Source organism: Choloepus didactylus, chromosome 3, assembly GCF_015220235.1.
Source record: "Choloepus didactylus isolate mChoDid1 chromosome 3, mChoDid1.pri, whole genome shotgun sequence".
NCBI classification, from domain to species: domain Eukaryota; kingdom Metazoa; phylum Chordata; class Mammalia; order Pilosa; family Megalonychidae; genus Choloepus; species Choloepus didactylus.
Window position 1 is genome coordinate 197,713,626 of NC_051309.1, and position 16,431 is coordinate 197,730,056.

The 16,431-nt window shown below is 35.0% G+C and overlaps 1 protein-coding gene across 4 annotated transcripts in view; it reads left to right on the forward strand.

The window, feature by feature from the left end:
* TENM3 (teneurin transmembrane protein 3) overlaps positions 1-16,431 on the forward strand; it is a 763,383-nt gene that overhangs the window by 206,768 nt on the left and 540,184 nt on the right. The window lies entirely within an intron of this gene.

Consider the following 16,431-nt stretch of genomic DNA (forward strand, 5'->3'; position numbering starts at 1 on the left):
AAAAAAAGCTTGTATCAACTTACACTCCCAGCAGCAGTATTAAAAAGTGCCCTTTTCTGTAAAACATTGACAATACTAAGTGTTGCTATGCCTTAAAATTTTGGCAATTTCAAAGATGAAGTATGATATCTTACTATTGTAATTTCATTTGATTAATAGGTCAAATATATTTTCATATATGAGGGAACCATTTGTATTTCTTTCTTTGTGATTTGCCAATTCATGCATTTATGCATTATTTTATTGAAGTGCATGAAGAAATGGGTTTTCCAGGACATAAGGAAGCTGAAGGTAGAGATGGAATTCAAGGACACCCGGACATTGACTGGAGGACCTAATATGTATAAACGTGTCTTTAAATGCAGGGCTTCTACTCATAGACATTTGTGTATGTTCTTCATGAATAGTGATGCAAACTTTAAGTATTAAAAAGCTGGGGTATAGCACAAGTTTAAGGTCCTGAGGTCCTGAAAGACACTGCCTTTCTTAAACAGCTGCATATTCCTTATTAGCGATTCCAGGTGTCAAGAACATCAGTGTTTACTCTAACACCAAGTGACCAGTTCATTTCCATGGAGTTTCCATATCTTTATTAAATAAATAAAAAACTTAAAAGAGATGATAGTAGCAATGGGAGTAGATCTCTTTCCATCAGTCTTTAGACTGTTGGAAAAAAGTGAAGGATGGATATATTTTTTTCTTAAGTTTCAAGTGCTTTTTGTCTAGTAAGGATCTTAATAATCTTTTGTTTATTTGAAAATATTTAGATCTTAATATTTTGCAAATATTTTCTTTAGTTTGAATTTAAGGAATGGTTGATACAATTTTTAAAAAACTTTTAAATATAGTTAAATCATTATTTATTTGTGTCTTCTTTTATGCTTGGAAATATTGACCTTTACCCCTAGGGCAAATACTCATTTATATTTTCCTCTATCTTTCTTTTTAAAATATTTAATCTGTATGAAGTTTACTTATATAGTGTGTGATGTAATGGCTTAAATTTATTTTCTTCACACTATTCACTTTTGTAAATGTCATTTAATTTAATTAAGGGTTGTCTCATGTAGTAAATATACACTAATTTACTTAAATTTCAGCAATAAGACATCAATAAAAATTTGTGCTGTTAAATCTCTGCAAAGAAGTGGAGTAAGATTTGTGAAATATCTTGTAGGAATAATAATTTTGAAATAATAAATTCAGCTTTAGTAGATTCTGATAGATTAAGAATGATAGTTAAAAAGAAGTATTTTCAAGAGTACATAATTAGCAACTAATAGTATAACGTGATATTTAGGCATTGCAAAAAATGTGTAGTAGAAAAACAGACTAAAATATGTTTACAGAAATTATATAATGTCAGAAGCCGTTATTTAGATCTCCTTTTGATTAAAAAATGAAGCATCAATCCTATAAAAAGTCAGGATATATTCACAGATTTTTTGAACATCCTTATCTTAAATATTTGAGAGATATTTATAAAGAATAAAATACATTTTTTGCTGTCAAGCTTGTAGATTGGGAGAGAGAGGACTTTTCAATTAAGAAACAATTAGAAGACAAAGCAATGAGGTGAAATACATGCCAACACTGCATGTCGAGAAGAGAAAGACAATAAAAATTCAGAAAATAAAAAAGTTTTGCAGAATTTATAGAATTCAAGCAGGACTTTTAAGGGTGGTAAAAATATGTTTAAGTGCAGCAGAAAAATGGTACATGCTTACAAGTGGAACAACTTGAGGAAAGACTGGAAAAAAAAGGGAAACAATTGTAGCATTTTAAGGAGGCCACTCAATCTGTTAGAATCCTCTTGGGAAGCAATAGAAGCTAAAGTAGACAGTTAAATGGAATCCACTTACAGAGAACTGTAAACGTCATTCTGAAAGGTCTGAGATCATCTCTGAGGGTAGTGTCTGTCCAGTCTGTGTTCTAAAGGAGACCCAAGCATGTCGGATGGACTTGGTGACCTTGGAATTGATGACCGAAGGTCCAGTATGAACCAGGGAGGAGGTACTGTGAATAGAGAGGAAGGAACAAGTTGTAGTGGTGCTGACAGGGCTTTGTAAAGGGAAGAAGAGGGAGAATGAGGACCCCAAGATGACTCAGAGCTTATGAGTGCAGAGCCTTAAAAAATGTTGCTATCATAGAAAAAAGGGAAAGATGGTAGAAAGATAGTTAAAATAGGCTTGTCATCTGCACAACTACTTAAAGTCATAGTGCAGAATAGTTCATATTGCAGTTTGTGAAATAGTATACAGTATGTGAAAGATTTTATCAAAAACCAAAATTAAATGTGGATTTAAGGGGATATATAATGATTTTATTAGAGAACAAGACATTCCTTAGAACAGGGCATTCAGTTATCATTGAGTATCTTACCAGAATACTAAGTCATGATAATCTAGTCAACCATATGTTCCAACACCCTAACAGGCACTAATTTACTACTAGAATAAGAGCCTTTAGTGATTCCTGCCAAATCTCAAAACAATCACTCAGAAAATACGTTTCCTGTACTGTTTACCTTATCTGTCTCTTCACCGTAACCATAAAGAGGGTTTTGCTAGTAATACATTTTCCATTGGAATCTCCTTAGAACACCAGGATCTGAGTCAGGATGGTGCAAGGAAGCTGGTTGTGAGGTTACTAATAGTAAAACATATTCCTCTTCCTTCTCTGGGTCTCACTTCTGATTAAGATTTTAAGTCAAGATGGTCACATTGTATAGATGGCTTATTAAAGGTACAGCAGATGCCCTGACACTCAGCCAGTGAGCCCATCAATACTCCAAAGGCAAAGGACTTAAATTCCAGTAGCTCTGATTGTCAACAGTTGCATCTATAAGGGTCTAGCAGTTAACTTCCTAGTTTCACTATTAGCAGCTTGGATGCTGTGCTGGTTTGAATGTATTATGTCCCCCAGAAAAAGCCATATTCTATGATGTAATCTTGTGTGGGCAGACCTATCAGTGTTCATTAGATTGTAATTCTTTGAGTGTTTCTGTGGAGATATGCCCCACCCAACTGTGGCTGATGACTCTGATTGGGTAGTTTCTATGGAGGTGTGTCCCCACCCATTCAGGTTGGGTCTGAATTAAATCACTGGAGCCCTATAAATGGGCTGACAAATAGAAGGAATTCATTTCAGTTGAGAGTGACATTCTTAAGAGGAGCTGCAGCCAAGAGGGACACTTTGAAAGAATGCACAGAAGCTGAGAGAGTAGCTGCAGATGAGAGACAGTTTGAAGATGGCCTTTGAAAGCAGACTCTTACTCTGGAGAAGCTAAGAGAAGACAAATGCTCCAAAAACAACTAAGAGTGACATTTTTGAGGAACTGCAGCCTAGAGAGGAACATCCTGGAAGAAAGCCATTTGGAAACCAGAACTTTGGAGCAGACGCCAGCCACATGCCTTCCCAGCTAACAGAGGTTTTCCGGACACCATTGGCCATCCTCCAGTGAAGGCACCCGATGGCTGATGTGTTACCTTGGACACTTTATGGCCTTAAGACTGTAACTGTGTAACCAAATAAACCCCCTTTATAAAAGCCAATCCATTTCTGGTGTTTTGCCTTCTGGCACATTAGCAAACTAGAACAGATGCACTTTCTATTTTATCTTACAATGTTAAGAGGCTAGCACAGAGACTCAGAGGGATGGGGTGTAGCGCAGGTAGGCTATAGTGTCTCTTAAAATGGTTGCCGTATTTTCACCTTTCTATCCTGAAATTGATCTCTAAAGATATAAAAATTGATGAAAAGGAATCTGTTCAGAGGTTAGTACTTTAAGGGATTAGAATGTTGTGCATCTATACCCATGAGTCCTGGTTGCTTTCCCCAGATTTCAAGTAGTTTGTGCTGAATATATAACTCATTAATAGTTGTCAGCTGTCTATCAGGCAAGATTTCTTTTCCTGAAAAAATATCAGAAAGGACTAAGAGCTTAGGTTGACCCTTTCTATGAGATACATTTCTTATCCTATTTTGATTAGAAATTTTTACCCACAAAAATCATCTCACTCCAACCAATTCTGATTCTGCTATTAAGACATTGTGGTATTCTTTCATGGAATGGTTTGCATTCTTACAAAATCCTTTGACTTCCCATAGAAAGTTCTCAATACTGTACAGAAGCATTTTGAAAATAGTCATTTTGTAACTGTGACCTTTCTAAAGACAAGGATTTTGCTAAGGATTTTGGATGTGAATGTTGTTCTTTCGAAGAATCATTATGAGAGAATCTAAATGTCAGAGTAAGTAGATGATGGTGGAGAGAGGTAGAGACAGAGACAGATAATTGGTTTTTACTGAGCACTTATTATATTTAATCTTTACAACTACCCTATGAGGTTAGTATTATTATTCCTGTTTTACAGAGGAAAACACCAAAGCTTAGGGACTCTAAACACCTTGATCACGTCAGACAGATACTAAGCCTGGATTTAAAGCCACCGCCTGATTCCAAAACTCACTGTGATACACTACCAATTCTTCTGTGGAATCTATTGGTATCCTGAGAATAGAAGAGAGTAGGTTCCTTCGATATCACTTACTTCTTTTTCAGTGAGAAGTAAAAAGTCTTGTAAATGTAAAAGCTCTACAAATCACCACCAACGTATCCTTTGGTACTAGGATTCCAATAGTGTTTTTATTTATGTTAACTGTAGTCCTTTCTTTATCCCCTATAGGTGTATCTTCATGAGAAATGGCTTACTTATTTATAAAAAGATGTAAGAAATAATTCAGAAATTGAGATTTTGAGTTTTCAATATTTGCACATTCACCATATGGTTCCCTTTTATAACCATTATTTGTAGTCCAAATTTTAGAAATTAATCAGATTTAATAAACATTTCATTTACACACGTGGGTCACAATTAATCCATGGCCATTGGTAAAGAGTAGACATGTCCCCAGATTAATTCTGTGTAGTTAACTTGTTTCACAATTCTTTGTTTAAGGTGTAATTCTACTGTATTAAGAAAGGAGTTTCATAGATGAAGTGGTAAGAGCACTAACCATTAAAACATTACTTTTCCCTTTCTCCTCCTCCTTCATAAATTTCTTTGTGATTTCAACTTTGAATTTCTTTAGAATTTTCTGTAAAACTCTTATTTCCCAGATCACTATTGATTACTAGATCAGGACTTTCTTAAAATTCTTTCCACATATTCTCAGATCTGACCTATCTAATAACGTTCTATTGGAATTTCTAGTTTCCTATCTTACTTATAAACATCAGTTACATTTTTGTCCCCCTTTCCTTCCCTCATATCGTTATTTTAAACGTCTTTGTCACTGTGGTATTCAAATAAATGTTTCTTACTTCCTGGCTGGACAGTTCCTAATAGGCCAGGATGAGAAGTTAATATCTACTTGAAGGGCTAACTCAGTAGCTTTTCAGATCTCATTTCTTATACCCTAAAAGTCAATGCAGCTTTAGAGATACCTTGGTTTAAAAGGGAATACAATATGTGATTTGATAAAAGTCTGCTTCACCGACACATTTCTTCAGTTATATCAGGTTTAAACAATCTATCCTAGAATATCTTTATTCTGTAATTTAAGATGTTATATAGGTAAATTATGCAAACTCTCATTAACAAATGTAACTTGTTATCCTTTGTAAAAAGAAAACTGCCATGGGGAGTAGAATAGTAGCTGTCTTTTAGTAGCCTGTGTTTTTTCCTAACGAGTATAAATCATTAGGAATATATTGTGTTCTGTCATTGTATCCAGTAATTGGTGACATTTTCTTGTCACTCTGGGATTATAAATAATAGCAATACACATACTGTCACGAGAGTCATTGTGTTACGAAAAACATAAACTGGTAGTCTCTTTTAACTGTACATTGCCTATTTTCTATATTAAGTATGACACTGATACCTTTATGAATTTAAAAAATAACAGCAGTCTTTGTCATTCATAATTTCAAATTGTATGCTTTAAATGTATTTTAATTATTTCTGTTTCTTCAGTAGTTCACCTGTAAAGCATATTCTTCCAAGCATAGTTTGTTCTCAAACAGATATTTGATAATTGATCAATAAACATACAGTTGTTTTTAGTAATAAAACATTCAAGAGACTGTAAGCATTTGTGATGCATTATAACATAGCTCATGTTATAAGAGTATCATGCAAAGACAGTGTCCTCAAAATTTGTATTCACATAGTCAATTGTAGTGACCTGTCTCCGTGCTGAAGGAAGAAAATAGCCAACTGGAGGGAACGTTCACATGGATCAAATCCCATGATTGCGTGCTCCCTTGATTATTAAATTCAGTACCTCACTTTGCAATTTGAGTGTCCTGGCAGTGTTATATACCTATTACCCTTTTGGACCTCCTAGAGAGGAGGGTGACATCTCTCACTTTCAGTAGCTTCCATTGCTTCTTGGAGAGGAGGTTTATTTTTTGTTGTCTCTTCAAATTTAAGACAGAAAAGACTCTGTTGGACTATAGGGAAAGCCTGACAAGCAAGCCCACTCCAGCTTTTTATTTGACTCCTGTCTTCCTGGACAAATTTATCAGCCTTTTCCTGAAAGTCTCTGAACCAACGCTTCAAGGGTACGGCTTGCTGCTGGCTCACTGGAGTCGTTCTCGGGAGCTCTTGCAATCATCATTGCCCCTTGAGTTCATGGCCGTTGAGCTGCTCTCTTTAGTTCTCTCTTTCCAGCTTTACAACATTTTTGTACTTTAGCTCAGTTTCCCCACTTGGAGAAAACATTTTTATGCACGTTTTCTTCTTTGGTTATTTATCCTTCCAGCAAGCACAGCCAAGGCATTTTTTCCCTGACTCTTCAGAGGCTAAAAAAGCTGAACAACAGCTGAATAGTATCTTGCAACTAATTGAGATAGGTGTAGTAGGAACTGTCACTTGTACATTTCAATGCTCTTTAGTCACACGAGTTTTGTCTCTTAATATTTTTGCTTTAATTTCTCATTATTTCATGCAATACATGGCTCAGATTTCCACTTATTCCACTAAAGGTTAGGCCTTTGACAAAATATTTTATTACTAATGGACTAGCCACAATCTTTTGTTTCACCATCTGAGTTGTATTTGATTTTGAATTCTGCTCTCTTTGTTGGCCTTTGATATCTTTACTTCTTCTTTTATATCTGTTCTATTCCTCTTCCTACTTAAAATCGTATTGCCATCAAAAGCTGCAACTTTGAGTTGTGAACTAAACATATTCTCTCTCTTTCACAATGGAAATTTTTAAAAGAAGTTTTCAAACATAAACCTTATAAAGTTTTTTAAAACATTATGAAATCACATGACCTGCATTATATATTTTTCATCATGGCAATAAAAATGATTTGCCAAAATAGAGTCCAATTTTCTGTTTTTTTCTTCCCACCTACCATTTCCAAAGCATGTCCAAAATTTCAAGCTTATTATTTTGTCTGCCTTCCCTTCTTGAAATCTGTGTACTGGCATATATTAACATAAAATTCAAACTATTTATCTCAAAGCTATTTTTAGTCCCCTGGTGTATGCGGAACATATGTATTATTTCATTCAAATCTTTGTCCTTCTTTTATCCTTTCCTGGCATCTAGAAATGTTTATCCCTTTCCTCCAGTTCTCTTGAAGCCTGGCTCCATAAATATCTGTTCACCTGGGGAGACTGGACAGAAATTGAATCAGCCTTCTTAGGAAGACATAAATTCTCTCAGCTTATCTTTTCTGTTTCTTAAACACCAAATAATGTTATCTTCCACATCTTTCCCTGAGATTCCTTAGGAAGGCATTATAATGGAAACTTCGTTATTATTTGCCATCCTGGTGAATAAACCATTTGCTTTCTTGCCTCTTTGCCTATGGTCATGTCATGCAGACAGACTGGAATGCTGTCCCAACTATTTATTCTTTACTTTTCAAAATCCTGCCCATCTGAAAAGGCTCAACTCAAGTACCTCTTCCTTTTATACACTATATTCACATAGTGTTTATTCTCCCTGGCTATTCCATGGCATTTAGCATTTGCTACGTTATTTTGATGTTACCTTTGTATCTGTCTTATTTCCTGCATTAGATCATAAAGTGTCTAGAGAAGAGAAACCTGATTTCTAAACATATTCCCTGAGTTGTGTTGTATAGAGCCACACCGAAAGGAGGTGCTAGTTAGAATTTTTCAACAACTAAATGAATGAAGTGTCCCCTGAACTAGGCATAATATCAGGAAATGGTGGGAGGAATAAATAGAAACATTTAACCCTGTGCAGACAAATATTTTAATCTTGGTGGGAAAATAGGTATTTATATACTCTGACCTTTTGTAAAAATATTTTATAAAGAGTTTTATGTTATGGGTATTTTTTGTGGGTATTTTTTAAACCACACTTGTAAAAGGAAGAATGAATGCATTTACTTCCATGACATACTGTTTTAATTAAAATTCAGACCATTTGTGGTTCCCTTTTTATGATTTCTTCATATTTGCATTTACTAGATTTTCTTTCCTAAATGATTCGTATACTTGTACAACTTGAAATTTTAAGCATTAAATTTATTGCATATTGTCATTATATATTAAAATCGTTTTCATAATCTTGAGTACTTTAATATGTCATATGTTCTTATACATATAATTTATGTTAAGAGTTTTCTTTCGCAAGATTTACACTATTATTTGGAGCACTTTAGAAATCAATATTGCAGAATACTAAAAGGAGAAAAAAATTTCTAAAAGTACTCCCCTGTGTTCCCATTAATTTGTTTATTATCAGAGTTTTTATTAGGAATATAGTTGCTAATGTAAGCCTGTAATAAACAGAGTATAATGGAATTTTCAATATTTTGTCACCTGGGAATAATTTTCTTACAAGACCTCTGCTCTATCTTCTGACTAATTGTCAACAGTTACTCAGTATCACCACATTAATGTCACTAGACGTTGCAAAAATATCTACTCGATTGCAATATATATAAAAATATTCACTTCTAACCCGTGATATTTTCTCTGTAAATTATTTACCTCAATTTTAAATATCATTTAAAATGCAATAAATGTAATAAGTCATCGTATCTTGAAAATATAACTTCAGACACAAGATTTATTTAGGTAGAAATAAAGACAATCATGTTGAGAGTCTCAAAGCCTTAGAACAACAACATGGTAGAGTGGGGAGCTAGCTTAACCAGGCAGTCCACTGCCAATAGAGGTATGAGTATCTTGCCTTCTCCTTCACCAGGTTTGGGTTGTTTTTGTTTAAGTTGCTGTTTTTATTCTGTGAATCTTTCCTCGGAAGAATCACATATTATGCTGATATTATATTTTGCTGTATGATATTCTGATATTATATTAACACTTAAAAATCAATAGTGTTTCTATATAATAGCAATGAGAAATCTGCAGAGAAAAGCAAGAAAAAAATTCCATTTATAGCAGCAACTAAGTCACATATCTAGGAATAAACTAATATAAGGATGCAAGGACTAGTATTTGGAAAATGACAAAACGTTGCTGAAATAAATTTAAGAAGACCTAAATAAACAAAAGAACATTCTGTGTTCACGGACTGGAAAACTAAATATTGTTAAGATGGCAATTTTACCCAAAGCAATTTATAGATTCAACACAAATCCATCCAAAATTCCAATGGAATTTTCTTCTTTGCAGAAATAGAGAAGCCAATTATCAAATTTATATGGAATGGTAAGGGATCCCAAATAGCCAAAACCATCTTGAATAGGAAGAACAAAGTTGGAAGACTCACTTCCTGATTTTAAAACCTATTACAAAGCTACAGTCATCAAAACAATATGGTATAGGTACAAGGACAGACATATAGACTAATAGAATTGAATTGAGCATTCAAAAATAACCCAAACATCTATGGCCAATTATTTTTTGACAAGGATGCCAAGTCTACTCAGTGGGGAAAGAATAGACTATTCAACAAATGTTGCTGAGAAAACTGGATATCCATATGCAAAAATTTAGAGGTGGACCCCTATCTCACATCCTATTCACAATGAACTGAGAATGGATCAAAGACTTACATATAAGAACCAAGACTATCAACCTCTTAGAATAAACATGGCAAAGCATTCAGGATGTTGTCTTAGACAATGGTTTCTTAGTCTTTATACCAAGACCATGAACAACAACAACAACAACAAAATAGGTAAGTGGGACCTCATCAAAATTTAAAAATTTTGAACATCAAAGGACTTCATCATAAAAGTAAAAAGACAACATACAGAATGAAAGAAAATATTTGGAAACCACGTATCTGACAAGGGTTTAATGTCCAGAATATATAAGAAATCCTCCAACTCAACAATAAAAAGACAAACAACACAATTTAAAAAATGGGGCAAGAGACTAGAATAGACTTTCTCCAGAGAAGACATACAAATGGCCAAAAAGTACATGAGAAGATGCTCAACATCATTAGCCATTATGGAAATGCTAATCAAAATCACAATGAGATGCCTTTCACACCCACTAGAGTGGCTACTATTTAAAAATAGTAACAGAAAATAACAGTGTCAGACAGGATGTGGAGAGAAAAGGAACACTCATCCGTTGTTGGTGGGAAAGTAAAGTAGTGCAGGTGCTGTGGAAAACAGTTTGGCGTTTCCTCAGAAAGTAAAGTATAGAATTACCATTTGACCCAGCAATCCCACTTCTAGGTATATATCAAAAAAATTGAAAGCAGGAACTCGAACAGATATTTGCACACTGATTTTTATAGTGGCATTATTCACAATTACCAAATGATGGAAGAAACTCAAGTATCCATCAGTGAATGAATGGATAAACAAAATGTGGTATATGCATAAAATGGATAATTATTCTGCGGTTAAAAAGGAATGAAGTTCTAATGCATGCAACAACATGGATGGACCTTGAAGACATCAGGTTGAGTGAAATAAACCAGGCATAAAAATGCAAATATTTTATAATCTCACTAATATAAATAATTAGAACATGCAAATTCATAGAGTAGAAACTAGAATACAGGTTACCTTGGGCCAGATGGGAGTAGGGAATGGGGAGCTAAAATGCTTAATTGATACAGAGTTTCTGTTTGGGGTGATGGAAAAGTTTATGTAATGATTGGTGGCAATGGTAGCGCAACATTGTGAATGTGATTAATACCACTGAATTGTATGTTTGAAAATGGTTAAAATGAGAATTTTAAAGTTGTATATATGTTACCAGAATAAGTGTTTTTAAAAAAACAATAGAATTGTACAATACAAAGAGTGAACCCTAATGTAAACCATGGACTATAATGAATAGTACAATTATAATGATATATTTTCATTAATTGTGACAAATGTATCACGCTAATCCTAGTGTTAGTAATAGGGAAAACTGCGTGTGTGATTATGGATATATGGAGACTCTCGACTTTCTGCATGATTTTTCTGTACACCTAAAATTTCTGTAATAAAAAATTAGTTTTGGTAATTGATGATGGTAATAGTAGCAAAATATTGCAAAGGTAATTAATATCACATGAAAGTGGCTAAAATGGGAAATTTTGCAAGGTATGTATGTTACCACAATAAAAATTGTTTTTTAAAAAGGAAAAGAAAAGCAAAAAATTGAATATAGTATCTGTTGAAAAACAGCGGACATAGCTGGGTTCAGTTAAAAAAATAAATGCCTTTTTAGGTTAATGATGGTGCCTTATAGTCAAAATTGAGCTCTTCACAAATTTAGAACACAGCTTGTAAACCCCAGAACAATTCTGGTTTATGCCTGTTGTCCCTGTGTGATCAACAGTGTCTCCTTTCACTCTTAAAATTGTCTTGATTTGGTCATTAAAGTAAATGGCCATGCCATCTATAATATATTTTTAGTTTAGTACCCCCTGTATCTCCCAGGCAGCTTATTAATGATCTATACAGTAAGATTAAAACAATTGTCGGGAATCCTACACTTGATTTACTTTGCAAATATTCTCGAACTCTTTAATTAATAAGTAAATTTTGAAGTTGGATATGAGCACATTGTCAATTATTTTTAACTCAAATATTTTAAGTTTTTTTTCATCTCTGGTATATACATTCATATACGTGTGTGTGCACACACATGAATGTGTGTGTGCACTTGCATATGAATTTAAATTTTTAATTGAGAAAATTTTCCAGGGAGAATTCTTTACACTGTGTGAGAGCAAGAGAACCTGCCTATGCTAGCATGTTGTGCACTCACCTTTGTGTGCTCTCTTAATTTGACCACAACAGTGATGCTTGTTTATTGTATGATCACGGAGAAAGAAATCTCTGCATACGTCAAACCGAGTAAATTTGGCAGAAATGAGAAGTTGTGATTTCAGATGGTTTCCTTGATTCAATTCAAGCAAATAGTGAGGGTTACCCATGATACTCACACCTGTGTGAGGTTGCGTGGAGAATACAGAGAGGAGGCAGTTGCCTTGGGGAGATTGCAGTTTGGAGAAGGAAGTGGGAGTAGCTGACATTTATTGGGTACCGTATTCTGGGTGGACATTGTGCCCAGCTTCTTCAAAGCCGCTAGGAAACAGAGATCCATCTTTCTGTTTGTCTTGAGCATCTGTTATGTGCCAAGCATCTTGGAGAGGACTGGGGATATTGTGATGAACCAAATAGGTATGTTCCCTTTCCTTATGAGACCTTTCAAGTCTAGTGGGGAAAACAGGCCTTTACGCAAATCAACCACAGAAATATGGAATCACGGCATAGGTAAGGAAAGGTACAGGCTTCAGGGAGAGGAAGTATCTTGGGTAGGAGCAAGGGAAAGACCTCTTTGGATCAGGTGGTCAGGGAAGGCTTCTCTGCAGAAGTCGCAGATTTGCAGCTGAGACTCGAGAGATCAGAATGAGCAAGCCAGATGACAAAGTGCAGAGAGGATTGCAGGTAAAAGGGAAACACTGCCCATGAAGTCTGAGGACTGCAAGAGCTTGCTGGAGCAGTGGAGAAGCTGAAAGCAGGCCACTGAAGTGTACGTTGGTGGTCGAGGTAAGACTATGTGACTTATGAAATAGGGTTGGAGAGGAGAGTGACTTTGTAGAGTTTGGATTTTAAAGGAATTTGATTTTTTTTTTTTATTATTCTTGATTCAAGAAGTCTTTGTGTCCCTTGAATTGCAGTGGAAAGCCATCAAAGGATTTTAAGCAAAGAGACGATACAGCTTGCCTAAGTTCCCAGAGGTAAAAATTCTAACAGCTGGAACCAAACTCTGGCCAATCTGACCTTAGTGCCCAGCTCCATACTGTATCCCACTGCTTCCTCTGAGAACTGACAGATTACTAGATACATGCAGAAGGTACTTACCATTAGCCAGGTACCTACAAAGCATTTGGGATTCTAAGAAGGAAGATATAATGCCCACTTTGGAACTCCATTTAAAACTTCAGGGAGGTGGGGACACATGACTGGAGGCCAGAATAGAAGAACAAAGTTGGAGGACTCACACTTCCTGACTTTAAAGCATATTACAAAGCTACAGTGGTCAAAACAGCAAGGTACTGGCACAATCATAGATATATTGACCAATGGAATCAAATTGAAAACTCATAAACAGACTCTCACATCTATGGCCAATTGATTTTTTTAATATATGTTTTATATTTAATTTTTTTAAATTCAGTTTTATTGAGACATATGCGTGTACCATACAGTCATCCACAGTGTACAGTCACTTGTTCACAGTACCATCATATAGTTGTGAATTAATCACCACAATCAACTTTTGAACATTTTTATTACACCAAAAAAAAATAAAAATGAAAGTTATAAAGAACACCTAAAACATTCTGCCACCACCCCATCCCACCCTATGTTTCATTTAATTTTTGTCCCCATTTTTGATCTGTCCATATACCAGATAAAGGGAGTGTGAGCCACAAGGTTTTCACAATCACACAGTTACACAGTGTAAGCTGTATAGTTATACAATCATCTTCAAGAATAAAGGCTACTGGGTTGCAGTTCAACAGTTTTAGGTATTTCCTTCTACCTATTCCAATACACTAAAAACTAAAAAGGGATAGCTACATAATGCATGAGAATAACCTCCAGAATGACCTTCCAACTCTATTTGAGATCTCTCAGCCAGTGAAACTTTATTTTGTTTCATTTCTCTTCCCCTTTTTGGTCCAAGGTTTTCTTAATCCCACAATGCCAGGTCCAAGCTCATCCCCAGAAGTCATGTCCCACATTGTATGGCCAATTGATATTTGAGAAGACAGCCAAGTCCACTCAGTGGAGAAAGAATAGTCTCTTCAACAAATGGTGCTAGGAGAACTGGATATCCATACGCAAAAGAATGAAAGAGGACCCCTATCTCACACTATACACAAAAATTAACTCAGAATGGATCGAAGACTTAAATATAAGAACCAAGGCTATATAACTCCTAGAAGAAAATGTAGGGAAACATCTTCAGGATCTTGTGTTAGGCAATGTTTTCTTAGACTTTATACCCAAAGCACAAGCAACAAAAGAAAAAAATGGGTAAATGTGACCTCCTCAAAATTAAAAACTTTTGCACCTCAAAGGACTTTGTCACGTAAGTGAAAACACAACATACTCAATATGAGAAAATATTTGGAAGCCACATATCCAATAAGGGTTTAATAGCCAGAATATATAAAGAAATCCTATGGCACAAGAAGAAAAAGACAAACAACCCAGTTAAAAAATGGGCAAAATACTTGAGTAGATATTTCTCCAAAGAAGACATACAAATGGCTAATATCACATGAAAAGATGCTCAACATCACTGGCTATTAGAGAAATGCACATCAAACCCACAATGAGATATTTCACACCTAGTAGAATGGCCACTATTAAAAAAGCAGAAAACTAGAAGTGTTGGAGGGGATGTGGAGAAACAGGAACACTCATTCATTGCTGGTGGGAACGTAAAATAGAGCAGTTGCTGTGGAAGACAGTTTGGCTGTTCTCAGAAAGCTAAGTGTAGAATTATCTCATTACTTGGCAATCCCACTGTTAGGTATATACCTAGAAGAATTGAAAGTATGGACTTGAACAGATATTTGTGCACCAATATTAATTGTGGTATTTTTCACAATTGCCAAAACATGGAAGCAACCCAAGTGTCCATCATTGGCTGAATGGATAAACAAAATGTGCTATATCCATACAATGGAATATTATCAAGCTGTAAAAGGGAATAAAATTCTGGTTCGTGTGACAACATGGATGAACCTTGAGGATAATATTTTGAGTGAAGTAAGCCAGACACAAAAGGACAGATATAGTATGATCTCACTCATATGAAATTATTATCATAAGCAAATTCATAGATTTAGAATCTAGATTATAGTTACTAGGGGATAGATTGGGTTTAGAGAATGGGGAGCTGATGTTAATTATACAGAATTTCTGTTTGGGTCGATTGTAAAGGTTTGGAAATGGGTGGTCATGAAGGTAGCACAAAATTGTGAGTGTAATTAACAGTAGTGAATTATATAGCTAAATGTGGTTAAAAGGGGAAACTTTTGGTCATATAAAATAGATGATGGACTATAATTAATAGTACAAGTGTAAGAATATTCTTTCATGAATTATAACAAATATACAACACTAATATAAGGTGTTAATAATAGGGTGGTATATGGGAAAAATTCACCTAATGTAAACTATGGACCATAGTTAATAGTACTATTTGAATAATCTTTCATCAGTTATAAAAAGGTAACCATTATTAAAAAAAGTACAGTTATAAAAAAGTGCTATCATCAGTTGTAACAAATGTTCCACACCAATGCAAGGTGTTGGTGGAAGAGTGGTATATGGGAATCCTGTATTTTCTGTAAACCCACAACTTCTCTAATAAAAAAATAATTTTAAATTAAAAAAAAAAAAAAGTTTGAACTGGACTTTTCCTGCCAGTCTGAGAGCTTTGTATACAATTCAGTAATTAGTAGGGAGTCACCGAAAGCAGCTGAGAAGAGTGATGTGATCAGAGCTGTCCTTTAAAAAATATACATATAATATGAAAGTGTAGAGTAGAATGGCTAAGGAAGGAGAGCCTGAATGAGGGAGGGCTGTATCTTTGTGTAGCCAGAGTGTGTAGTGGTTAGAGTCCAGCCTGTGTCTCAATTCTGCCAGTATTGTGACCTTAGACAGTTTTCTTCATCTCTTGGTGTCTCCATTTCTTTATCTCTAAATAGAGTTAATAATAGTACATACTTCACAGGGTTGTTGAAAGGAGTAAGTTAGATGATCCATGTAAACTGCTAAGCAGATGGCTTGGTATATGGTCAGCACTCAATACATGCTAGCTATTAAAACAAACAAACAAAAAAAACCACCAAACAAACACTAGTGCAGTAGTTCCCCCAGTAACTAATTAGGGTTCAACCAGAGTGATGGCAAAGGGAAAGAGAGGGAGGGATTATATGAAGGAATTACGTCAGACGAGAAACTGCACAAGGACAGGTACTATGTCC